Source organism: Telopea speciosissima, unplaced genomic scaffold, assembly GCF_018873765.1.
Source record: "Telopea speciosissima isolate NSW1024214 ecotype Mountain lineage unplaced genomic scaffold, Tspe_v1 Tspe_v1.0012, whole genome shotgun sequence".
NCBI classification, from domain to species: Eukaryota; Viridiplantae; Streptophyta; class Magnoliopsida; order Proteales; family Proteaceae; genus Telopea; species Telopea speciosissima.
This window is the reverse complement of record NW_025317348.1, coordinates 638,012-663,910: the sequence shown is the minus strand read 5'-3', so window position 1 is coordinate 663,910 and position 25,899 is coordinate 638,012. Positions and strand designations below refer to the sequence as shown.

Here is a 25,899-nt window from a genome sequence, read left to right as displayed (position 1 = left end):
TGATTCAATTGAACGGTGTGATAAGCTACTAGTTCTTCAACCGAAAAATCTAGTAGAAATATGGACTGCAAAGGCAGGCTAGCCACCCGGGAAAGCACAAAAGGAAATAGATTGAAGGCTTTGAAAAACCTACCTAATAGCAAGATAGAGGTCTTAGCCCAATATAGACGAAAGATTCAATCAGCCTGATCTACGACCACCCTGCAAGTAGATAATTGAAGAAGTTGGTTCAGTGAGGTAATGCTAATTGTCATTCTTGAATTGCATTTCCCGGTGAAAGCGGTTGGTTTACTTAAAAGATCAAATTCTTTATAGACGCCAATAGAGTCTTTAAGGAATCGATCTTTCTATAGGTACTTGCTCCACCCCGAATTCGGAACCTCTTCAACAACCTTTCCCTTCACCCACACGACCGGTGAAATTTGGCCTCTGATTGAAGGAGTGAAAGAACCCCAAAGAACGAGTGAATACGGCGGTTGTAGTTGAGAATGTTATGCCTGCTCCGGATTGCCATAGATACAATACCAAATATGATAAAAAGAGGAGATTGTTTGCCCTTCCGGGCGACTTTCTATGAATGAGAGTGGCGAGATGCTATCCTTATTCTTTGAGTTCACGAAAGACTAAAACGGATGGTATTGACATAGAGAGCGCCCTGGATGTTGAACCACATTCAGAAGAGCGTGCCTGCTCACTCTTGTCGGAGCCTTCTTCTCCAAAGAGACTCACTTCTAGGGGAGCGGGGGCTCTCTACAAGGATTCTTGAGATCCGGGGAGAGGAAAGAAGATTATAGACCTGTCCAGAGACAGAGAAAAGTCAAAATCAGTCTCCAGCCATCACATCGTATGGAGTGGAAGAAAAAAGGTTAAATACATACGTCAGCGACGGTGCGGTCTTCAAAGCGAACCAAGTGTATCAAGGAAGCGGAAACAAGAACTCTTAATCAGAGCCAGCATTTGCTGGTGGTAAGGCTTCTTTCAAAGGTACGGACCGGGGAAGGTAGTGAAAAACGCAGACAGCCGCGAAGGATGAGGCAATCTCAGATTGTTCACGTTCAGACACTGCGGTTGGTTCATCACCCGTTGAGAAGGCTGTAGAAGAGGTAGCATTCGCAGACCAAAGCAAAGCCTGCAGGGGATTCTTCATAGCATAGCAAGAAGGAAGGGCGTGCTCAATACATAACATAAGGACTAGTAGAGGCAGTAGAGGTTGCAATGTAGGTGCTTCACCATGAGGCAATGAAGATTGTATGCTTTCCTTTTCACTCCTAAATTCAAGCTAAACTAAACCGATTCAAATCTCTTTTCCATTCAGAAAGAGGACTCTCATACAAGACGCATTGCCCTTTTTTGATCTCTCCCATGTGTCATTTGTGAAAGAATTTTCTTTCCTTTTAGTTCACTAAGAGGGAGTTCACATCAGTACTTCGCAGGGAGGGTAAAAAAAACCTCTTCTAGCCCTTTAAATAGGGCGGCTACAAATAGCTAGCTTTGAAAGAACCGACTTTCACCTTGAAAGCCACTAGAGCTTCTTCCCCGTGCATGCATGGTAACAATGATTAGCACTTCCCATTCTTCCTTTCTAATCGATCGAGCCTCCCCAGGGTAGCAGTCTTTAGCAACCGTCCATGCGTCAGTAGCACCTGCGCCTATAGCAATGTTAAAAGACCACCTGCAAATAAGGTAGTGATGCCTCTTGACAAGGAGAAAGCTTTGTGCAGTACTAAAGCAAAGACGATCATGCCCTTCGCAATGCTTCGTGGATCTTATGAAGAGCATTCGCTGGTATCAAAACAAAGTAAAAAGCAGGTCTGATTCATGGCATTCCGAAAAGGCCTCATTGTGGGATGAAGAGGCGAGCTTGACTCGTTCGAAAAAAGAATGAATTGAGTGGAAAGTCTTTAGTGTAGGAATCTAGGCATCCGCGGATGAGTGATCCGCCTTTGAATCATCGGCTAAATCCGCCGGATACGGAATGGCTTAAGTAGAACTAGTCCGGTGCCGCTCCTATCTCTAAAGGGCTGTCTATTTTCTTCAAGCTTTTAGCTAAAATGCGAAAAATGAACCAAGCCTGTTACTCTAATATTGAATGACTTTGTCTTTCTAGGAGAATGAACGAAAGGTGGAATTCAAAATAAGATGAGCGTGAGCAGCGTATGGTCTTGCTACTGGCCGGGGATACTAAGGGGACGCCCTTGGGAACGCAGGGAAGTCTACTTGACTCTGGAAGTGCTAGTCGAAATCTCCTTTGTCCCCAATTCTTCGCCTACAAAGGCTTAGCTCATTGGTGAATTGTTCGTCACTCTGAACTGAAGACTTCATCACTTATTCCCGAATGTATAATGGCCTTCGTCAGCGGTTACCAGTATTCTATACTGACTCTCCTTTCAGCTCTCCTGACCCGGGGCCCCAAAAAAAGGAGAAAACATCGGGTAAGTCCGCTGGCGACTTCAAATCCGCGTCTAATTCTGCTTCAAAGTCCAATTCAAAGGAATGGAATCGAAATCCCTGATCTACGAGCACTCTCTCCCGGTGGTCGAGCTGATCTACGAGCACCCTTGCTTGCGACTTTCTCTGACTTTCGTTCTTTCGACTGATTGCCTTCCGCCCGGAAATAAGAATGATTTTGAACCAGGGACTGAAAGTGAAAGCTCTGAAGCAGCAGCCTTGCTGTCCTACTATTAGAAGTGAGGGTTTTCCCGCTCGTCTCGTCTTTGGTGACAAAAGTTCTCTCGTCCATCTCCGTCTGTGAAAAGCATTGGCATTCTAACTTCGTTTCCTTCTCCTCGTCTTAGGTTAGGAAGATGAAGAGGCGAAGATTGGAAGAGGAACTCTTGGCATCGAAAGCTATTCTGTAGCTCTACCCCGAACTCGTAAACGACTTCCCCTTCATCTAGCGTTATTCTTTCTGTTGATCTTTTTTGGTAGGATCTCCTGAGTGGGCTTGGTTGGTCTTTTTCTTTCTTCTCTTTGTATTCAGACTAGGAGCAAGTATAAATCTCTGTGTATTCAGATGAGTCGAAAGCAGGCGACGAAGGCCCACCAATTGACATTTAAATAGAGTGGTCTCTGTTCATTAGGCGAAGAAGCTTTAAGGGAAAAAAAGGGGGTATCCGAAGGCGGGCGTCACGAAGGGTTTAGTTCACAGAATGCTTTCGATAAGCAATTAGATTCAATATGGGTTGGTATTATAAATCCCAATGCCAAGCCAGAGTGTAACCCTTGGCCAGCCAGTCTACATAGGAAAAGAAGGCCAGTGAAGAGGCACGCCACCCATCAAAATACATAAAGCCTATCTCATAAACTCCGTATTAGGCACCCCTTTCCATAACAAAGAAAGGGGGCGTTTAGCCCTTATGAAACCAACCGAAAGCAGCCTGCGCATATTAAAGAAACTCTCTTCCCGGAGGAGCTCTCCAATCCGAGCAACGATGGCTCGCGTACAACGCTCTTGGCAAGACTAGAAAAACCTAGTTATCTCATCATGTCAAAGCTCATGAGAAGATGATGAGCCGAATCCTATGAGCGACAGCGAATAAAGTCAGCATCATTCTATGACGCATCTAAGAATTAGTCGTACATGCAGTCGGCACTGGAATATGAATATTGGCTTACCTCATCCCGTCTTCCCAGGGAAGTGCTATGGTGAGTAGCAAGACTGGCCCCTCTCCTTATTGGTCTATGATCCCCGATGGTCAGGCGCACAAGCAGAAAGAAATGACTAATCCCCGCGAGTGACTAAGCTCCGTCTCCGACTTGATGACTGGCTAGGGAAGGCTTGGCTTGAAGAAGAGAAGGGCATGGAGATTTTCCTTACCGATGGTTTGCCCCAGCTCCAGTACACCCAGCAACCGCTCCAGTTCTGCCAGTTCCCATTATAGTATGCAAGTTATTATAAAGTTTCTAAAATGACTAAAGCACTGGAAGCAGAGGTTTCGAAACTAGAGGAAACCAAAACTTAGATGAGAGGGGAAAGAAAGGCAATCCTTGCTTTCATCAACATATGCTTAACACATGATGCAACTAGATTAGCCCTTGAAACTACATACACGCTAGTCAACCCAAGGGCAAGGGTTCCCGACTATGGGTCGGGGTGAGCTCGCCTCCCTTCCCCTAGCGTGGAGTGTGCCGTCGGGTGCAGCCCTTCCCTTAGCGGCGCCCGGGGGTGAAAGTCGTAAGCCCCGGCCTAAAGCGTACCCCATCTAACGCTGTTGGCTTCCCCAAACCTTGAGATAGTGCGTTTCGATGGTAGCTTATTTATTCCTTCTTCTCCGGGCATGCTTACTAAAAATGTGCGCGAAGCAGACTCTGCCGATCTGGGCCCTCTATCGTGCAATCAAGCGATCGGGGCTCCCTCTCTATTTTCGGCCTCCTCTTTGCCTTCCTCTGGGAACGGGTCTGATTCCTCGCGGCCAACCGTGGCGTCCTCCTCTTCTCTCTCTTCTCCGGTGGTACGGTGACTTCTAGTGCTCGACCTCGTCCTGAACCGCCTTCCTAACCGACAGGTCAAACTTTGAATTGACTAGCTAGCAGGAAGCGGTAGTGGAATGCGGATAATGAGTTAAGGATAATTAGTTGAGAGGGGTGGGGAAGGAATGAAAGGATGGAAAGACGAGCAAAGCAAAGGATAACACACAGAAGAAGAAGCAAAGCACTAAGGCATTGAAGTCAACAGTTTCGTTAGCGTATCCGGTTAGTGAGAATAGCCATCGTCGATAGCGGTCATCGATTCATTCGGGTTAGCGGTACTTAGTCCACCTTTTCGGTTTAGTAAATCCCCCGTCTGATAGCGGAGTTCAAAGTTCAGAAAAGGACATTCATTGTGACGAGTTGAACTTAACAAAATGGTATTTTGATGGACAATGGAGGTGAAGCACGTTTTTGAAGCAAGATAGGCAATCACCAATCAAAGCGGTGGAAGCTGAGCGTTCACCTTAGCGGCACCTCTGACCTCAGATGCATGTGTTAAGCATATAACTAGCGAGCGAACCTGACTGAGCCTGCCTTTCAAGAAGCGGATAATCCAGCAGAAGCTGAATACTTGGCTTCAAGCTTCTCAGCGCCATAAACGTATGTTGTTACCTATTCGACCATTCTAAACGTGGCTTCAAAGCTATTCTTTCTATAGCGCTTGCTTCTCTCGGGAATTGAGCTTAGCCCTTTAACCAGCGCTTATCGAGGGAATTGTTTCTAAGCCGACAAAGGCACCTGACTCGCTAAGAGACTAAGCCGACAAAGGCACTGTTTCGCCTACCGACACCGCTCGCTAACCGGTTACCTTCTGTTACCCTTCAATCGGCGGGCCTTGGCTTAGTTTTAGAGGTTAGTTACACATCTATCTCACTTGTAACTACCTGACATACGCTATAAGACTATTGAGAAAGACCCGAAACCAGAGTCGCCAACGGCACTCTTTATTGTGTGCTCTGAGGCTAACCGACAGGTTAGAAGTCACCTTGAGTCCGCTAAAAGACTAGGGCTATGGTAACTAAACCGGTGTCGGCTACCGTTGACTGCTTCTTTTAGGGCTATTACCCCTAAAAGAAGCGCTGGACTGCACTCGATAATGCTTCTTCTATTGAAAGACGAAGTCCTTGCTCGTGACAACTAGACTTGCACACTCCTGACTTCTGCTATAAGCTATAAAAAAAGAGGGCAGGGAGCTTGTGACTAAGCCGCTAGGGAGACTAAGACTAACCCGAATCCGGGGAAGGATCCTATGACAGCACTGTGGATGGAGTACCGGTAACTTCACTCTTTAATGAATGCAGGAACGGAACAATTTGCAGTGGTGAAAGCCCCTACCTATGAAAGAAGCAAGGGGGACTGGTAATCCTACTCTCTGTCTTGCTACCTATGACTGCCTTGTCGACTCTGTTGACGGAGTACCGCTCACTGCACGGCTAAGGGAACTCTGTCTTGTATGCTAAGAGAAAGTCTTCGGTACAACTCTTCTTTCCTCCGTTCACTCCTCTCCTAACGCAGGCAAGGCAAGTAAATGATTGATAGCCGAATCGGTGGACTGCTCGGCTCCTGCTTCTTCTCTGTTTTCTGCGCGCTAGGCTTGAACCCTATTGTGGTTAAAGAGGAAGTCCCCGCCCATACTTCACTTTTCAACTCATAACTTAAGCTCTCAGACTAGAGCTATTCTCACTAAACCGAATCTTTAAATCGAAGACGGGTAACTAACCTCTTTGAATGAATCTGTTACTAAGCCGACTCTGTGCCCGCATCTGTAGACTGCATTGTCGATACTGGACACGGTAACAACACTGCTTATTATTGTGTCGAAAGAGGAACTCACACTCAAAACATAGCTTTTAAACTACTAACTGAAGCTATCAGACTAGGGATCTTTTACCGTTACCGCTCCGTGGGCTTCATCTGTTAATCTGTTACTAGCCCGCCTCTGTTCATCGAAGACCGCTAACGGAACTCTTTATTGATTGTGTTTACAGAGTAGCTTCTCCTTACAACTCTTCCTTTCCTCTTCTCGTGCCCTTTCCTAAGGGCCACGTCCTTCACTCTATTACCTTCTATTCGAACTCTGACACTTCTCTTTTACCCTTACACTTCTCACTGTGAAACTTCTATCTCACTCCCTCACTCCTGACATCCCCTAACTTTGGCAAGGCAACAAACAAGTAAGCTCTTAGCGCTTCTTTGGCAAAGGCTACTCGCTCGCGGTAGAGCTGTCTTTGCTAGCTTTATTGCTGGCTCTAAGCCTACCTCCTTGACTACATCCTGATAACCGCCTGCCTGCCTTGACAGAAGAAGCAGTGCAGTAAGCGTCTCCGGACATAGAAAGTAGGCAATCACTTACCCTTCGTTAGCGGTGTAGGTTTCAGTCGTAGTTTCTGGTATCGACACAGACAGTGGGAAATCTCTATACGATTGAAGTCAGTGTGCAAGACAAAGTATAGTTTTTACTTTGAGTTTCTCTTTTAATAACATAAAATAAGCATTCCACAGTCGTAGGTACCGACACCGGCGGATATCAATCACAGTTTGACGTGCCGTATTTAGTAGCTAAAGCGATAAAGGCTCTGAAAGAGGCACGTCAAAGTAGCGATCGAAGGTCAGCGATTTCGCTGAAGTCAAAGAAGCAGGTATAAACACGTCCAGGGCATCGCGGATCCTGGGGAGATGGAATTCATGAAAGTCAGTCACAAGCGGAGCCAACGCCGACTAGCAGAGTGGTTGATAAACAAACAACTCAACTAGACCTATCAAACCTGCACCTTTAGTTGTAAGCCTTTCCACAAGTGCCTCCTCTGCCTTTCCATACCCAAATGAACCTAAGGAAACTGAGACTAAACCTACTATATCAGAAGGCGCTATAACGCCCTCGATTCATCCGACTCAATGAGAAAAAGAGAAGCTACTCGCACCTTATTATTGAGGAGGCTCCCCTACTTACAACAATGAAAGGCCTCCCTGTTGCCTTAAGCGACTACTAGTGAGCTTTTGAATAAGGAAAAAGCTCTGCGCTTTTCTCTTATACCTTCATCGCCCATTTCCACCCAGCGACACCTCTCCACGAATCAAGCCGAATCGAGCAATAAAGAAAGACTTGACCGCTTCAAGGAAGGGCATACATATAAAGCATCCACCCCCTTATGCGTCTTGCAGATTGGAACTGGGTCTTTTTGAACTGGGGATCCGATAGCGGTTGACCTATCGGAGTGCCAGTCCATCGGGAAGCGCGACACCCTCGTGCGCTTTTGACTTCGAGCGGCCCTTTTCTTCCTCTGCACCCGTGTGACCCTGGTTGTACCGGTCCACCCTCGCCTAGAAATTGAACGACCTAAGAAGCAAGGGAGGAGTTATTGTTGAGTTGAGCAAAAACCGTGAATCAAGGTGACCTCCATCCGAATATCGTCCAAAGGATTTAGAACTTTGTACACTGGCTATTGAATCATCTGGGCCACATCGACGGAACCTTTACACATTTACACTTACAGCTTTCGCGAATACGTAAATAAGGGGGTTAGGCCTTCAACAATTAAATAAGGGGGTTGGGCTTTCGCTTCCTTAGATGCTGTTGTTGGACCCAGAAGATTTGGCTATGGATTTTTATCCCGGTCTGGTCTACTGGTGCAACATCCGCTTAGTCAACTCATGGTAGTGCTACTGATGTTGGTACTGGACCCGGAACAGCTGCTGGACCGAACCGAGTTAATCGACAGGATCTACTGCTACCCCTCCAAATGGAATTGGTAGGAATGCTCGTTCAAATGGAATCGGAATTGTGACTCGCTCCAACTACGGCAGTAACCCGTTAGAATGCCGTGAACCCTGGAATTGGCCGAGATGCTGCTACCTCTCATCAGATAGAGTAATAATAAGAAAATTATATGGAAAGAAGGCTTGTAAAGACCTTCTTTGCTCCGTGCGCTTTGCCCCCAATTCTATACGATTTCGTCCGTAAATCCGAGTGTGGTAGTGCCCTAGTTGGGGGGCGAGATTCAGATTGTATGTTTGCCAGATTCCGATCCATCCCCTGTTTGCCGATTGAAGAAAGCCTTAAATGGTCTCAAACAAGCGAGAAAAAAAAAGCCCTTTCTATGTTATTAGTAAAGCGCTAACGCGCCCCTTATTGAAAACGGCCTAGCTAACGCGAAACGGCTTTCGCGCAGCTCAATCCGTTGCTTCTTGCTTTCGAGTCGGGTAGTGAAGTGGTCCGTGAAGGTTAAATCACACTTGTGTTAAGCAAGCAGAGTAGTCAAGCCAGAGAAGCAAAAAAAAGCAAGAAGCGGTTTTCGTTCGATCGACGGAATCAATCGTACTTTCACTGCTGTGGACCGGCTTTCATAAAGCACCTTTGGGCAGCAGCTACTATTGGGATCCAATTCCGAGATCAATTCGACAATGAAACTCTTCAAGCAATGATCTTATCTATGTCATTTCTCTTGACGCGATACAAAAGACGACTTTCGAGAGTCACTTAGCCCCTTGACCTCTTCTCTCAAAAAAGACGCTGTGTGGGCAAGTCGATCAAAGTCAGAGCGGGGAGGGAATGTTTACAGTTGTTGTAGTACGACTTTGAATTTCCTGTTCGGTCTTTCAATAAGTAGTCAGCTGCGGGCTAAGAAGCCTCGTAGTCAGACTTAACATTGATTGAAGCAGCTGTTGGAGAGAAGGCACCAGTCAGACCCGCAAGCACCGGGTAGTACGCAGCGGCAGTTTTCAATCATACAATGTGTACTCGTAGTCTGACTTTTAGCGGTAGTCAGCTGTCCTCGTTCTCCTCTTTTCATTGCCCTATTGAGTAAGGGTCGGTGTTTGCAAAAATGTCGAGCCGACGGGGTCAGGTACCAGTAGTGACAATGGCAAAGGGGGGGGGCTGGACACTAGTTGTGCTAGTGGAATGACCCAACTGGACTTAGTCAGCCCGAACCGTTTTGCGGTTCTAGAGTACCCTGAACAAGAAGAGGCAAAGATGCCAGATCTGGACACTGCTGAACCGGAAGAGATTGCTCAGGATGAGTGTCTGGGTAACAAAGCCGAGAAGGGTGTAGTCAAGGAGATAACTCCCGAGGAGAGTGATTTGGCCCATAGAAGCGAGGATCTGGAAGAGAGGGTTGATACTGGGTCAACTATGGCAGTGACTGAGGGGGACTTGTTCTGTGATAAACAAATGACTCCAAACAAGAACCTCAGGGCAGCCAATCCTAAGAAAAGAGGTGAACCTGAGAAGAGCAGTAAGAGTAAGCGTTCAGGTGCTGGTTCTCTTCCTCCCAATTCGAGGATCGCCGTGAAGCTCAGTTTTTAAAGCGTAGAACAAGCCTAAGCCTTTCAGATCCCAAGTACCCGGCCCCAAGGGGTCGGAAAGCCCCATTTCCCTACCAAGATCTGGCCATAGTTTTCAAGTTTTCACGCTCTTCCGAAAAGAGGAGATTTTGGTCTTGACTTTAGACCCACCAAACGGAGTTTTTGAGTATACTAAACTAAGGATGACCCATATCGAGAAAGGGCCCGTGCGTACCATTGAAGAGTGCCCCTGATCATGCCTCGAAGAAGGCAATTCACGAGGAAAGGTCCCACTCAGACATTCAGACACACACAAACACAAACATGACAACCGGGGCACGTTGCTAAGGAGGGGCTCCTGCTTTGACTATAGAATAGATGAGCGTGACACATGCCATGATCAGACTAGAAAAGAGAATGAATCGAGACCGACAGCAATAGCTGAAATTGTCACTTTATGGAATTGTTTTGCTTTCTATGGATTCCCCAGAGGGGGAGAGACCCCAGTCAGCGACACAGAAATGGTTGAATCAGAGTTCTTGAGATTAGATTGGTGCCATGTATGTCTTTCCCTTCTGGCTCTCACCGGTAGACCACCCCGCCCTATCACATGCCAATGAAAAAGAACCTAAACCAAGGTGCTTTCTCGGGCTAACCTTCTTTCTATTTGTTGATGGGACATTTCCACGAGATCCTTGCCCCTTTGTCTTTGTCATCAGCGAAGGTAGCTCTCTAAGAAGTACTCTTTTTTGATGCTTCAGCTTGAGAATGAGAATCGATGGGATCATTTCTTCCGGATAGGTCGGGTTCGGTACCATCTTTGCCAAGGACTTGTTCCCTAAAGAAGGAAGGGGAAACAGCCATTACTGCCGACCCCACCCGCCGCCCTCTACCGCCTTTGTCCCAGCGCTGGCTTGGCTTCAAAGTGGAAAGTAGGGCAAGCAAGAAAACTCCAAGCTAACGCGAAACGGCTTTCGCGCGTTGCGCCGTTGCTTGTTCCCTTGGCCACATCCGAGAATGAAGAGAAAATAGGATAAGACTAAGGGAAGAGCATCTTGTAATAACCTTTTATCCATCCAAAAGAAATTCATCAACTCAGGAAATGGAAAAGATTTTCATTAAATATCGGAGCTTGCACCAGAGCCTAAGAAGACTATAAGAGTTATCTTTCTCTTTCTCGATGTTTTTCTCGGAATAGAATCCGCTGTTAGCAGAAAATCCATTGTCTTAGAAAAAATCAATGTGGGAATACCAGGGCTGTCTTATGGCAGCGAATGCCGGGTATAATAATAGAGGTATACGTATGTATACTCTCAATGGTAATTTCTCCGTGGGGAATACATGCCAATATCACCCCCCGGTACCCCCTATTGTTTTAATCCCCAGTGAAAGCTCTCTTCTAGGCGCGGAGGTACATACATCCATACGAGTGACAATGGTTCACAGCCCGAGGGCTAAGTGAAAGCTTTCTATCTCAGCATTTACGGTGATATAGACTCTACTTAGTTTAGTGTAAGAGCTAAAGGAAAGGAGCTATGATTTATACCAGTATTCGTATTAGAAGAGTGACTTCTTAACGCTACTAGAGAGTTGACTATGAAAGATGAAATATTTGCGGTAACTCTTACTTAAATCAATTCCATAATTAACAGATCTAGATGCTGGATTACTGGTTTTCTATCTTTCCTGTGCTATCAAGAAGCAGGAATTGCGGGATGCTAAAGATAATGCTGCTGTTGCTTCTGAGTTCGCATGTGCCTCGGGAGAACCACTACATATAAATATGCCTCTATGACATTAACTTCGCATCTCGAAAGATAAATCTAGAGAAAGAGAAATCTCCTTTTAAACGATAAGCGCTACGCCTCTCGTTGTCTAAGAGTTCTTCCTTCCTTAATAAATTACCTGCTGCTCTCCTCCTTGCTGCTTTCCACTAAGGGTCTGAAAGAGTTGGATAAAGTTTCACTCTCGATGGCAAGGCAAGGATTGAACTACCGCACTTCTAAGGGGTGAACCTATTTCCGGATTCCTTCTAGCGCTTAAGGTGCGTAGCGGATTGACTAAGAGATGGGGCATTACCGGTGTTGGGATACCTTTTGAATATGACTCTTAGTATAGGAAGGAAGAGGTTGGGGTGAAGAGGTGGGACTAGACAAACAAGCCAGCCATTAGCCCTCTGTAAACTGGAGTATGGAAGTGGAACTCAGTCTAGTCTGCTCTGCTCTCATCCAGCAAGCTCTCTAACACTAGCTAGCGCTAACCTCTCTTTAGCCTATCTGTCCTCTTCGCTACCTCTCAACAGTATTAGCTTTCTAACAAAGCAAGTAGCTAGCGCATCTCTTCCCTCTTCGAGCCAACCGTTCACTTCCTCTAACGAGCGAGTAAACTTCGTTCACCACTTACTACGTTCTTTCAGAACCTTAGATTCCCTGAAAGCAAATTATGGAATAGCGCTAGCTAACAAGTAAACGACGTAAGTGAACGGAATGCTGTTGGCATGTTCGAGCTAAGCAAGCAAGCAAGCAAGTAAACTACTTCTCTTCGTTGCGTAGGCGAAGTGAGTTGGCTGTTTCGAGCTAGGGCTAAGCGAGCCAGAAGTGAGCCAAGCTGGAGTTCTTGTTCGAGTGAGCCGGGTAGTAGTTCGTAGGCTAAGTGAACGGGGAGCTACGGCTGATCGAAAAGCGAAGATAGGCGCATAGTTCAGTGATCTACGGCCGAAAGAGGGAACTCGGAGAGGTCCCGATCAGGTTGTTTTAAAAAGCTAGGAGAAGTGAACGAGAACTACAGTTCGAGTGAGCGGGTAAGCAAGCAGGTACGCCCGAGTTATGTAATAGAACTACTAATCAGTCTTCTCATCTCTAAGCCAGCTAATTCCTAACAAGCTACGCACCTTCTTGTACTTCCAGCCAAGTAAGGCAACGCAGTTGCTGTTGTTGAGTTAAACAAACGGTAGTCAGATAATAGGCGGATGGAGGGCCTATTCTGGACCAATTATAAACCATAATCCCGATGCGCTGACATTGTTATGAATGAGTTTATGTTTTAAGAGAACTAGTAGTTATGAGTTCGTAGCTAAAGTCAAACTGGAGCTAGGAACGTAGCAGTGAACGCAGTGAACGGAGCTACCGGGTAAACGAGTGAGCTTAGCCCGTAGCCGGGTAGGGAACTGTTGTTGCAGTAGTTGCTTAGGCCGGGTAAACTTAGGCTTAGGAAAGGTAGTTTACTTGCTTACTTGTTAGAGTAAGGCAGCTCAGCTGTAGCTAACTTGCTTTCTAAAGGTAGCGCTAGCTAAGTAAGGTTTGCTGCTGCTAAGGTAAACTTGAGCTACGAACTTAGGAAACAAGCCAGCTAGTCGCTTAGCGGAGCTCGTTCTATGACCAACTCTCTCTCTCGAGAAGGCGGTTTGAAACTCGAAAAGGAAGTACTGCTGCCTAACTAAACTCTTGCCACTCCTCCTTCAGGTTCAAAGCCGGAAGGAAGACATAACTCTTCTTTCAAGATCTTGCTACCCAAGACCTCACTCTTAGATTTATTGCTTAGCTCTCGTCGTTCTTCCGTACCTAACTAGGTTTTTTCTTTCGAACTTCGATCTCGTTTTGTAACTCAAATAGCTAATAGCTGTAAGCTGCCTAGCTCTGGTTCAGACCTCCGAAACAATTCCATTACATTAATATTTTAATGATCTTGCAACCTCCGATTCAGGAAGCTAGACTAAAGTTTTCTAGTTGATTGGAAACCTAACATTCTCTGATCGTACACTCCTTAAGTCACTTACTTACCAAGCAATCACTCGGAACTCAATTCGCTCTCTAGACTGCACCGCTCACTTGGTCTCGTCTTACGCCGGCTCAGAGACCGGACAGAACTGCGCCCTAAGGCTCTTTCTGTAGCTAATCGAACGGAGTCTTAATTAGTAACTCTCAAACACTAATGCCAACTCCCCTAAGGGTTCTAAGGCATAACAGGAAGAATCAGGCCACCTTGAACTATTAGGCTTTTTCTCTCAAACTCAGGTCGTCCCTGCGGGGCCCCGACAGCTCCGCGGTCTGTTCGCTCATAGCTCTTAGATTCGTAGCGCTATTGCTAGCCCAGCCCTACCTCCTTAGCTCGAGGAATTACTAAATGAAATGCCAACCGTTGTCCTTCAGGCTAACTAACTCAACTCAGATGCCATAACTCTTCTTTCCTCCGTTCACTCCTCTCCTAACGCAGGCAAGGCAAGCAACTGATTGATTGCGCATTAGAGACTGAGGTAGTATTCTTCTAGAGAAGGAAAAGGAAAGCAAACAAGCAACAAGGGATGCCATTAAGCAAGAGGAAGCATGCCTGAGCTAACACAAGGCAAGAGCAAATGAAGTTGACGTCTAAAAGAAAAATTGAAAGCATTTTCGGGCAGGCAACTAGTTACAAAGACCCAGAGGACCAAGGAAAGTCTAGTTTTTTACTAATAATAAACATGGCTTCTTCTGCGAGAATGCCTTTAAGCAACCAAAAGAGACCTTCAACTAGCAAGAAAGCTACCCGCCCAGATTTCTACTTACAGGTTGGGAGATTTAATTCACGAAGTATTCGATAAAGAGAATGCGAGTGAGAAAGACTTGGACAAGACAACAGATGACGCACTAATTGCACCTCCTGGTACTAAGAACTCGAGTGCCGACTGTTGCTACAGTGTTTTAAAAGAGAGTTATCGCTATTGTAGATTTACGAATTGACGGAATGATGCTTTGTTCACACCTATGTCCAGAGTGCCATACATCTGAACAAAAAGAAGATCTACCATGAGAGGACCAAGCATATTGATATCAGAGTGAACTTCATTCGGGATGTGATCTCAGGGTCTTATTACAGTGAAGAAGATTGCCACAGCAGAGAATCCAGCTGACATGATGACCAAGCCGATTCCGGTGGTTCAAGCTTGGACTTGATCGGTCTTCGAAGTACTTGAGGAGCCAGTACCTGAAATGAAAGATCAGATCGTACAGGCACTGGAGGGGACAATGGAACGTTAGCCTTAGGCCCTAAATCAAGTGAAGGGTATGGGACGAGAACCTGCTTTACTGTCTTTCGCTTCCCGCTTTCATGGTCCCTATCTCTGCCCCGGCACTGGCCGACACCTAGGTCTATTCCGCGCTTTTTCCGTCTCTTTTCCTAGTGCCTTAAGAACGAAACAAACGAGGATGGTGCTTCAGACTCTAGGAGCACTACCGTAGCCTCTCTGTCAGTCTATCTCAGTAGTGGGTCTGGTCTATCCGTCTTTCCTAGGTGCGCATCTCCATCTACTAAAAGTAGGGGTTGTTGCCATAGATAGATTGGGTCATTCGTAACCAGAGCAATAACCGATGCTACAGCATAAACTACAGTTACAGCATAAACTACAGCTATACGTGGCGGCCCCACACGCTGCTTTGTTTAACAAGCATCACCCTTCCTTTAGTTCTAGAGTTCATTCAGGAGTTCAAGGCAGGCGCGTACAGATAGGGGCTTCGGTAAGCATTCCTGTGTTAAGCCAATCAGGTAAGCGAAGATTGCTGTGTTAATGTGTAAAGCAAAGAGGTAGGCAGCAATCAGTACACGAATCCCTTCCTTAGCACAAGCACTAAGTAAGCAAGCTACCTTGTAAATAGTTCCCCTTCTCTTAACTCTAATACACTGGTGACTAAGAGACTCTCTTCAAGTGGAGTGAAGCCAGCACGCGGTACACAGCATACAGGGGGACGAAATCAATACAAGTAGTGGGGAAGCCGGCCAATCAACCATGTAGACACACAAAATATAGCAAACTAGCTCATCAGTACAGCTAATTGATTCGTTAGGTGACATGAGTTACACAAGCTAATAGGAAATCGGCACGTACCTCGCTTTCTTTAAAAGAAAAGGAAAAGGGCTATTCCTGCTCTGATCCCCGTTTAAATCGAGTGAATACCATACCTGGTTTAGACCGTCGGGGAGGAAAGCTGTGAACGAATCTGATGCTTGAAGGTTTGAAGGACTAAGCGCAGTTGGAGGAAGGGTACTATTAAGGGCCTGCAGTCACTTCAGGGGTTAGCTCTGCAGATGTTGAAGGAATGGAATAAGGGCAGCTTTCAAGCTTGACTTTCTTCTTTCTGGCGTGACTGCTTTCTTTGCTAGATGGGATCGATCCCAGACCTAGCCGCTTTGCACCTTTGGTGGTATCGTTATCGTATTCTAAGTAGAAGATCCCACGTACTATCCGAAAGGCTGATTCGTCTTAGTCTTCCGCTTGAACTAAAGGGAGTGAAAAGTCACCCAGTTCACGGTGAGCCGAGGGTTAGGGGAAGAGGTCAGTCCTTTTGCTCTTGTTCAACTCGACTGTGAACCCTGTTCATGGTTTCATGTGAAAAAGAATAATAAGCGGTCTTTGGTCTTCAGTGAAATGACATGGATCCCTTTAAGAAGAAGTAAGCTCTAATCACTCTACCTTGACACCCGAGGGGAGACAACTCAACTCAATAGGTAGAGTAAGTGCCCTATTGGCTATGGGTCAGGAACGGGAATAAGGCTCTAGTTCGACTAGCAGCTTTCACGTGGCGAGAGGGAGAAAGAAATAGCAAGTACTACTCTTTCTCTTTGAACGAATCCGAAGTTCGAAGGGGAGATTTATTTGAACCTAAATCCTTGGATCGCCCATGTGTCTATGAAGAGGAGCTTTTAAGCTAAGCCACTTCTTTCGCCTTTAGCTTGACAGTAGGAATGTGATCTTTGCCTTTAAGCTTTGAGCTTGGCACCTTGGCAGTATAATCTATAGAACCGGATAGGCCAGGCCAATTAGTTAGTGTGGTTCGATAGCTTTTTCTCTTGTTTCATCAGTTGCCATTGGTCCTGTCGTATTAAAGGCATGGCCTTGTGTGAAGGAAGAAGACGGCGCTATCGAATCCGCATTAGCGCAAATCCGATCTTTTCGGGGTTGAAGGAGTAAGCGCAGCTATTAAATCCGCATCTGGCTTGACTGCTGGAAAGCTTGACTTGGCTTGGCTAGAAGGGACGAGCGACAGAAAGTCTTCTTTTTCTTAGTCTTCTCTATCTAAAGGGAGTTTCGATTCCGCAGAACCTATAGGAGCAATAGACGGAGTTAGTGTGGTATAGCTGTTAGTAAGGCGTAGAGCAGTAGCGGTCTTAACTTTTCCTGTTACAGAATCGACTCTGAACGCTGTTCATGGCACGGTTAGCGGTTAAAAAGAATAGCGATTGTTGAATCAGTTTGCTCTTTCGACTGTGATTGCTCTTGTGAAGCTCTGAGGTGAGGTTTAGGATCCTTTAGGAGTGAAGACAAGATCCGACTTTCAATCGAGTGAATAGCAGGCTTGTAGTTGAATCGAGATTGGCGATTAGTACAAGATCGAAAATCTATCTCTTTCCCGCAGCTCGTGCTTTAAAGCGAACGAATGGAACTAAAGGATTGTTGACTAGACTTATACAATATTACCTCTGATTCCTATATGCTTTAATAGAGAGAATATCCCAGCTAGAATAGCAATAGGATATAGGAGAGACTAGGAAATGATTGGCCTTAGCGATTCTTCACTCCTTGTTCATAGCTAACCAAGAGCTAGCTTAATTAAAGAAAGAGATAGAAGCGAAGGCGAGTGAGTATATTAAGTAGGTTTGTTCTGGCTGGCGGACAGGGGAGTAGTAAGTAGAGCTAAGCGATCTACCGTAGATCAAACGGTGATGAGTAAGGCGACGAGAGTGTGTCAGTGTTCAGGAGAAGGGGGCTTGGCCTTCTCTCATCAGCAGACCCAAAAGTCAGGGCGGTGGGGCCAATCTTCCTAAATCCCGGTCGTGAAATTGGTGGTTACCACCTAAACCGCGGCTATTAAATTGCCGTTCGTATGAGGCCTCTTTGCTTCCCTTGTCTCCCATTCAAGCTCGGGATTAACCATTCCGCCTTAATCTTATCTCTTAGATGGTGCAGAGGTAATCCTTCGAAGAATCTTTTTTGCTAGGTCTTCGTTGGTGTCCTCCTTTCGCTTAAACCCTCACGGGCCTGCCCTTCCTAGCGAGCGAAGCAAGCAGGGGAGGGAGCCGATATGTGAAATCGGCGACCGACCCAAGGGTTTCATTTCGCCGTCAACTGGCTTTTTCGGTCGTTTAAACCGCCGAAAAACCTGTTGACGCATGATTCTCCATCAAAACGGACGTAGAACGTCGGTTTTGATGCCTCCTTAACTGACTATAGCTGGGAGTAGAACGGATGCTCCCTCATCCCTTCGAGAACAGGACAGGGCAAGAAGAAGGGAAAAAAAGATGGTCGGAAGATTGAGAAAGCGAGGGCGTTCAGCGCCAGGAGGAAAGGACAAGCCTATGAACAAAGAGGAGGAGGCTTTGGGGACATCCTTTAGTGGGTGGGGGAGAAGCGGAGGGCGGAAGCTATAAAAAAAAGAAGACCTCGGTGGCTTGGCTCTGGAGCCTGCCTATACAAATTGGGATCGCTGGTGCGGAGCTGCGAACGGTGAAAGCAGGGCTAGCAACTAGTGACAGCCGGTCAAAATGGAGTTCGTGTCCCCAGAGTCAACGTGAGAGAAAGGAGCGAGCGCAACGCAAGAAAAGAAAGGGAAAACTCTGCTTCTCCTTCCATCGGACACAGATTCGATCAGGTTACGGCATCATGAATCATTCAGAATGCAGATGGAATAGTCAGGCTTTCAAGCTGATAGGCGATCTGACCGTAGTGGGCCCGACTATCTTTCCAATTTATTGTAGGAAATTTCGTAAATAAAGTAAATAAGTGAGCTGTCGCACCTGGGGCTCAAACCAGACTTCTCTGAGAAGCTCAGTGGTCAAAAGCGCTTCTCAGAGAGACATGGTTCGAAAGGAAGGGTGCATCCCATGCTTTCCGTTGGTCAACAACCAACCGCAGCTCTCTATAGTTCTTCACTACTCGTACAGGAAGGAGTCTCTTTCTGTCTGGAGGGAATCATATAATTTAGCAATCAAGAATGCCTCAACTGGATAAATTCACTTTTTTATAAAACTTCTTACCGTTGTCTAACAACCTGAATATTTTTATTGGAATCTGTCTCGGGGTCATGGGCTTTCTAATTTTTTTTAAACCAACAAGGCAAAAACCCTGGCCACTCGTACTCGTACTAGGGCTAGTGCTAGTACGAGTGGTTCCCCCACCAGTCCCCCTCCTAAAAGGAGGCGTCCGCCTAAAATAAAAAAGAAAGAAACACAGGCCAAGAATGATGAAAATCTTAAAGCGGCGCTTAAGGACACCTTAGTTGAAGCACTCAAGGCGACCTTTAAGTGTGTTTACGGAGACCAGCTGCTACCGTCAGATGCCAAATGGTTACGGGCTATTGAGCTGATGTCAGACGAGACACTCGATGCGTCTATACTACTTGAAATACTGGATGACATAAAGAAGGAGGGGGGAAACAGTACATATTTTGTTGATGTATTAACACGAGTAAATTAAATTCTAGGGGCGGGCACGTCCGATTCTGACTTATTTTAAAACAATCATTTGGTTATGCTATTTTGGGCTTTGCTCTAACCGAAGCTATTGCATCGTTTGCCCCAATGATGGCGTCTCTGATCTCATCCGTATTCCAATCGAGAAAAGGTGTTGATTTTCATATAGCACTTCACATCACATAAGTAAGGAGGAAGCGGGCTACTCCCCGAAAATGCCCCGCCCTACGGTTCGTTTGTCGTTGGGGCTAAGCAGCAAAGAAGAAAGTCCTTCCGAGCCAGAGTAGGATCAGTGGTTTGAACAAAGAAATCCGATTAGAGCTTGCCAATGGAGACTTCAAATCAGTAGATGTGGCAGCCGTTCATGCAGAGACAGCGGAAGAAAAGCATAGCTATCTGAAGGGAATGCTTAGGACTTCTTCAGCTTATAAGCCAACACCTAGAACTGAGGACAAGAAATTTGAGCACCAGAAGGTTGAAGAAAAGAAGCCCGAAAGCTCCAAGGGAAACGAGTGGCTGAAGATATAGTATGTGGCAATTGTGGTGAGAAAGGTCACTTCGGCAATAAGTGCCCCCACAAGACTCGTTCTGCAAACGTAGTTTAGAAAGAGTAAAAAAATAAGGACAGCAAGGACGAAGACGAATGTTATGATGGTTATCCTCCTGATCAAAATTGACCCGACAATTCTGATGACGAGGTTGAAGCCTACTCGGCTAATCATACTTCCTTTCCTAATGGACTAGTGGAAAAAGCTCCCCTCTTAAGACAGAAGGGTATTTTCGTCCACGATAAGGAATAATTTGTAGTCCAAACAGTTGTTTATAATGGAGCTGAAGCCAACCTCGTCTCAGCCAACCTAGTACATGAACTTAATCTTCCGCGGAAGAAGCTCCTCAAGACGATTCACGTGAGAGGTTTTGGACCTACTGCTAGAGAAAAGGTTGATGCTATTGTTCGAGTTCATCTACAGTTTGGGCCACTTCACTATCAAGTGCCTTGACTAGTCAGTCCCTTACCAAATTGGGACATTCTCTTAGGGCGACCATGGCAACTTAAGGCTGGTATTCTTTATGATGGTACACGTAACACCATCAAAGTGAAGCAAGGTGGGCGGACATATTGGATGTTGCCTCATGCTTTAGTGGATATGCCACGACGGCAACAGTTTTCTCCTCCAGTAATGCGCAAGCCTGTTCTATCTACTTTTACAGAGGAAGTTGTACTCCGACCATCATCTTTCCCAAGATATGTGCCACCTCAGCGATGAGATAACAACAAGGGAATCTTGGGTTCGAGACCTAACTCGACGGAGTCAAGTTCTTTCAAGAGAGGTAGAGTTGATGCAGTTGCACTAGCCTGGTTGGATAGATATGATCCAGTTTGTAAACCCAGGCCAAGGAGAACCAGGCCTAAATCTGACCTTCAATTCTAGTAAAAAAGAAAGGGTCTTTCATTTTTTTAAGTTTTGTAAACTAACGTATATTATTACATGCCTGTTTTAGCTGTCAATAGGTACTTAATTTTAGTTGGGTTCAAACTCTGTTTCAGTTTTAGATCAACATTAGGAGTATAGTTCAGTTAGTCTTGAGTTATCACCTGTCTTTTACAAATATATGTATATATGCATGTAGTCATGTACCCCATCGACAGAATATGGTTCAATGAACAGAAGATTTTTCATGATTGCTTGTTGCTCTCGCTGGAGACTACTTGGTTGGTTCGATTGATCTCTCCTCACTCTTGCTTCGTTCAGTTCTCAGTTTCTAATCTCAGGTGTGACTATTCCATCTCTTCTCCTTCGGTCTCTCTTCTCCCCTCCTTCTTTCTAAGTCTGGGAGGATACTCTGTTTTTTGGTCAAGTTTAAGCTTGCTAAAATTTGTAATAACTCATCCAATACTAACTAGATTGTTCTGAAACTTTGTGGCTACTCTTCTCCGTGAATTCTTTCTATAGTTTACTATTATTCTACTCCTTTCCACAGAACTGGTTTATATGCTCTGTTTTCTGGGATTTCCAGTTGCAGTCCCATCGCACCTTGCAGATGAGCTGAGAAAACTGAGATAATCTGGGAATGGATAGAGTTGACTGATGAGAACTCTCGACCAGAATCTGGGATCCATCTGATCAGTCCACTTTAAGATATAAGATTTCTCTTGAAATCTGGGTTGTTCCCCTACTACCGATTCTGAGTTTATTTTTTTTTTATTTTTTTAGTTTCCTAATTCAAGATTTGCCCCTCTGAAAATATCTATTTACCATATTTAGTCCCTAATTACAGAAAAGCCCCCTGTCCAGATTTAATTACCTTTTCATCCCAGAATCTGTTTAGCCTTCAAGGAGGGTCCACTATTGTCCTGAAATTACAGTTTTGCCCGTATTTCTCAAATCTTTCCAAACACATCCTGGTTTGAGTGTGGTTCCCACCTCCATGGTTCCCTAGATCCTATTCTAGACCCGGGACCCACCACCTGCTCTCCAGAATCTCCATAGTAAGAACCTTGTTCAAAGACATATCCCCACCACAAACTCTTAACAGCATTCTTCCATAACCTCCAACTAACACTGCAAGTGCTGATATCCAGCACCAGATTGTACAATGTATCGAAAAACCAAAGTAGTAGGCAACTTGCAAACCCAATTATACTCCCAGACCTTCACTTTGGATCCATCTCCCATCTTAGAAACAGTGAGAGTCAGTAAATGGTCCTTTACTTTATGCTATTTCTCAAACAACAAAGAGCTTCTATTTTTTCCTCCATTTTCTTTCTGGTTGATGACACCTTACAGATTCTTCCCCCATCTGTTCATGCTGAGTTAACCCCACAGCAGACAAACATTAAAGTTCTTTTTGTTCAAGTCAAGGATATGAGACTCTAGCAAAACTTATCTTCCCCGCATCCCTAAAGGATTCCTTCACTCTTCCAGAATCTGATGTAAGAAAGATCTTCCCAGAATTTAACTCTTTCCCCTTCCTTATTAGGACAATATACAGAGGTTACAACCCAATCATAGCCATTCTGCCTGTTGAGGAGACCAGAGACATAAATAAAGCCACAACAATTAAAACCAACCAGCCAAATAAATCTAAATATGTCTTAAGATGGCCTCCCAAAGCCCCTTCAGCAGATATGTCAATCCAGTCCAACACATTTGATCCCCAGAAATTAGCAATCAATTGAGAGTCCACTTCTGCCAGCTTAGTCTCTTAAAATAAAACAACACTTGGAACCTTTTATCTGGAAGGAATTTACTTCTAGGGAGAAAAGAGTCGTACGGCTTTTTTTGAGAGTATATGGGTATAACTTGTTACTGGCTAATGAAAATAGATGAATATGGAAAAATAACCCAATAGTGCACAGTTAAATTAATCACATCTGTGGGACACTGCTGTTAGGAGGGTGGAAGCTTTTTCACTGGTGATAGCTCTTGATAAAGCTTTAACTGTTCAACAGCTTAAAGGGAAAACCGATCTTAAGCCTCCTTTGGTTGAAAATAGACAGTCCAATGACTGAATTTAAGGATATGACTTCTCATCAATTTTATTGACTCACTCACATTAACACTAAAGGTTCTTCTTACTTTTTTTTTTTGGGGGGGGTTAACCTCCGCCATACTGGCATAGTATAGGAAGACTTATTCAGAAACAACAAAGAAGTTCTGCTCCTCCCACGATCGTTAGTTATAAGGGTTGACTACCAAAAGTGATAGGATGTTTGAAATAGCAAAGCCTAGTCTGTCGTGTGATAGAAAGGTTTGTAGGAAGATAAGAAATCTGTAATGAGAATCACACAACAGGTCCTGGTTTTCTTGATCAGGGGTGACACCACATGTCAAAGTTAAAAAAGAATAAGAGTTTCTGTTACTCAGTGGGAAAAATAGAACTTTTATGGTCAACACTCATTGACAAATTCTAAAGTATGGAAGTTCGAGACTGCAAGAGAAAATCATAAAGTTGCAAATACAGAAACGCATACATGCATGAACATGTGACACACATAACTGCAAGCTAGAAACAAACCTGTTCTATCGAAGAACTGTCCAACCAAAATGTGTTTTCTGCCTTCTGATTTCCAAACAGTTGACAGAAGATATTTCTGGTGCCACCAACTTGACTAGCCAGACCATTAAATTTCTGCCACTTCAATTTCAAGAATCTAGCCCCAATTCTTTCATGTGCAAGCGTTACAGTACTGTACATAGTTAAAGGATTCCTGCCATTTGCTTTTTTCACTATCAGGTCACCTTTAGGCATTTTTCTGAACATTCGACTTCCATGAGACACCTGCATCCACACTTAAAGAAGTTTATTTCATGTAAGAAACAGAAAAAGCAGCACAACCATAAGAGAGGGGGAGAGGAGAAAGAAAAAGAGACAGAAGGTAATCACTGAGCTATCTTCTAGAGGGCTCTATTAACTGACCAAACTTTCCCAGCTTGAATGAGGCCTATTACCCAAAGGGTTTAGCTCAGATCTGGCTCATAATGAACCAATGGACCAGTTATACAACTGGATCCATTCAAGCCCAAAATTACCAAGTCAAGAAGCTCATGTAATGCAGGGGCATAATCTCCACCCTTTGATGTGGCTTGATCCTCTTGGCAGCCTTCTTCAAGTAGGCTTCTTTCTTCGCTAACGCTTGGGAATTCCTAGAGACAACTAAGTTTAGTTCTATTTCTAGCTTTTTTGATAGCTATATATTTCGTTACTGGGCAGCCAGGTCGAGCGAACAATCGCATATGTAAAGGCAGGCTAGCCACCCAAGGAAATAGATAGATCTGAACCATGGTCTTCCCAAGAGTATATTGAAGGAGGAGGGGATATCAATAACTTAGAACTCAACCCTAAATTGAACCGGTCCCACAGTGATATCTGTGGCTAGTATGCCGATGATATTCCTCCTCGTATTATCATACGCTCTCACTCCTTGTGTAGAGGGTCGAAGATCGTTGGGATCAAACCCCAACCGTTTTACAATCCTGAGAGGGCAAACATTGAGGGCGGAACCGTTGTCAACCAAGACTTGTGGAATCCTGTTCCCATTGCAATCCACGGTAATGTGCAGAGCCTTGGTGTGACTAGTCCCTTCAGTCGGGAGGTCCTTATCGGTGAACATGATGGCTTTTACTGCATACAACGCACCGACCACGTTAGCTAGTTAAGCTGGTTCAATTTCAAATGGTACGTGAACCTTAGCCAAAGCTTTTAGGACTGCATCTCTGTGGACTGGTGAGGCCGTCAGTAAACCCCAGATTGATATATTAGCCTGCGTCTTCTTTAGCTGTTTTAACACTTCGTTCTCAGGCTCGGGTTGAGTGACGGTGGCACCTTTATTCTTCTGCCTAGCCAACTCGGCGGGATTATCCACACTCAATTCAGACGGCTTGAACACTTTTCCACTTCTGGTGCCTTCATTGACCGGATCGCACTCGAAGTCGGATTCGAAGTACAGTTCGGCATCGAATTGAGCTGTCAAATTCTCAATTTCAGCATAAAGGTCCGATTCCTCTTCGGATCCGTCACTGATAAGGATCATGTTAATTTAAGGATCTTTAGTTTCAGGGTTTTAAGAAAATAACGCCTCTAAGCCGAAACCCTCATCATCCTTATTATCATCAAAGTGTATCAAGGCTACCTCATCATCCTCAAGTGCCTCGATTGTCAGTAGCATAGTCCAGATATCAGTATTAACTGCAGTCCACTCTAACTCTGGTATTTCTAACTCACCTTCAACTGGCTGGATCAAAACCGAGGGATCCTTCAAATCCCCTCCTTCTTCAAGCATATTGACGGATTTGGATTGTCCGTCATGGGCCGGTAGTGGATTAGTCTGCACATTGGGCTGTTGCTTAGTCTGTATTCTAAATTTTCCTTCATCCAAGAGGTCTTGGATGGCATGTCGGAGTAAAAGACAATTATCGGTGGCATGGCCCTTCTGCTGATGATAAAGACTAGAATGCTCAGGCTTATACCACTTTGGTGCAGGATCAGGCACTGGCCTTGGATTTACTTTAGTCAACAGACCTTTGGATTGTAACTTCTTAAACACCAAACTAGGGGCATTCCAAGATCAGTGAACTGCCTCCTTTGGCGTGGTGCCGGATTCTGGTCTATCATTACCGGTGGCGTGTGAGTCACCGTGTTTACTTCAGTATTCTTGGCTTGGTAGGGCTTCTTTGTCCCACTCGTCCCTGCAGTGGTTTTGCTTTCAGTCTTAGGGAGAGTGTTTGTGTGAATCGCGTTCTCAATTTGTTGACCCGCCTCTGCTAACCCATCAAAGGTAGTCAATGGCTGAGCAAAGAGGTATTGGGCGTACTGAGGTTGCAGATTATTAATGACCATTTTAACCTGTTCTTTTTCAGATGGGCGATCCCACATCTGAGCTGCCTTCTTCCTAAACCTCATCAGAAAAGCCGTGAACCCCTCTTTCGGTTCTTATCTAGTGGTCTCCAAGTCATGGCGGGTAAGTTCCATCTCAGTATTGTAAGAATACTACTTCTTAAAAGCTTTCATTATATCCTCCCAAGTACGAGTCTGGGAGGTTTCGAGGGACATTAACCAACGAAGGGCTGGTCCAGAAAGAGTGAGTTGAAACGCTTGGCCCATTTGTTGGTCGGTAAATCCTTGGACTCTCATCTGTCCGATGTAGGCCCTCAAGTGAGCTCGAGGATCACCGGTCCCGTCGAACTTGTCAGAGTGCCATTTAAA

The 25,899-nt window shown here is 45.1% G+C and overlaps 2 long non-coding RNA genes across 2 annotated transcripts; both read right to left on the bottom strand.

Moving 5' to 3' along the window:
• Positions 1-2,420: 2,420 nt before the first annotated feature.
• Positions 2,421-23,466, bottom strand: LOC122647121. Its single transcript, XR_006330804.1, has 3 exons — positions 23,456-23,466; positions 14,116-14,117; positions 2,421-2,770 (listed from the first exon to the last, which is right to left on the bottom strand). It is a non-coding gene; the product is annotated as an uncharacterized LOC122647121 (long non-coding RNA).
• Positions 3,627-13,262, bottom strand: LOC122647097. Its single transcript, XR_006330780.1, has 3 exons — positions 12,889-13,262; positions 12,153-12,155; positions 3,627-3,640 (listed from the first exon to the last, which is right to left on the bottom strand). It is a non-coding gene; the product is annotated as an uncharacterized LOC122647097 (long non-coding RNA).
• Positions 23,467-25,899: the final 2,433 nt, after the last annotated feature.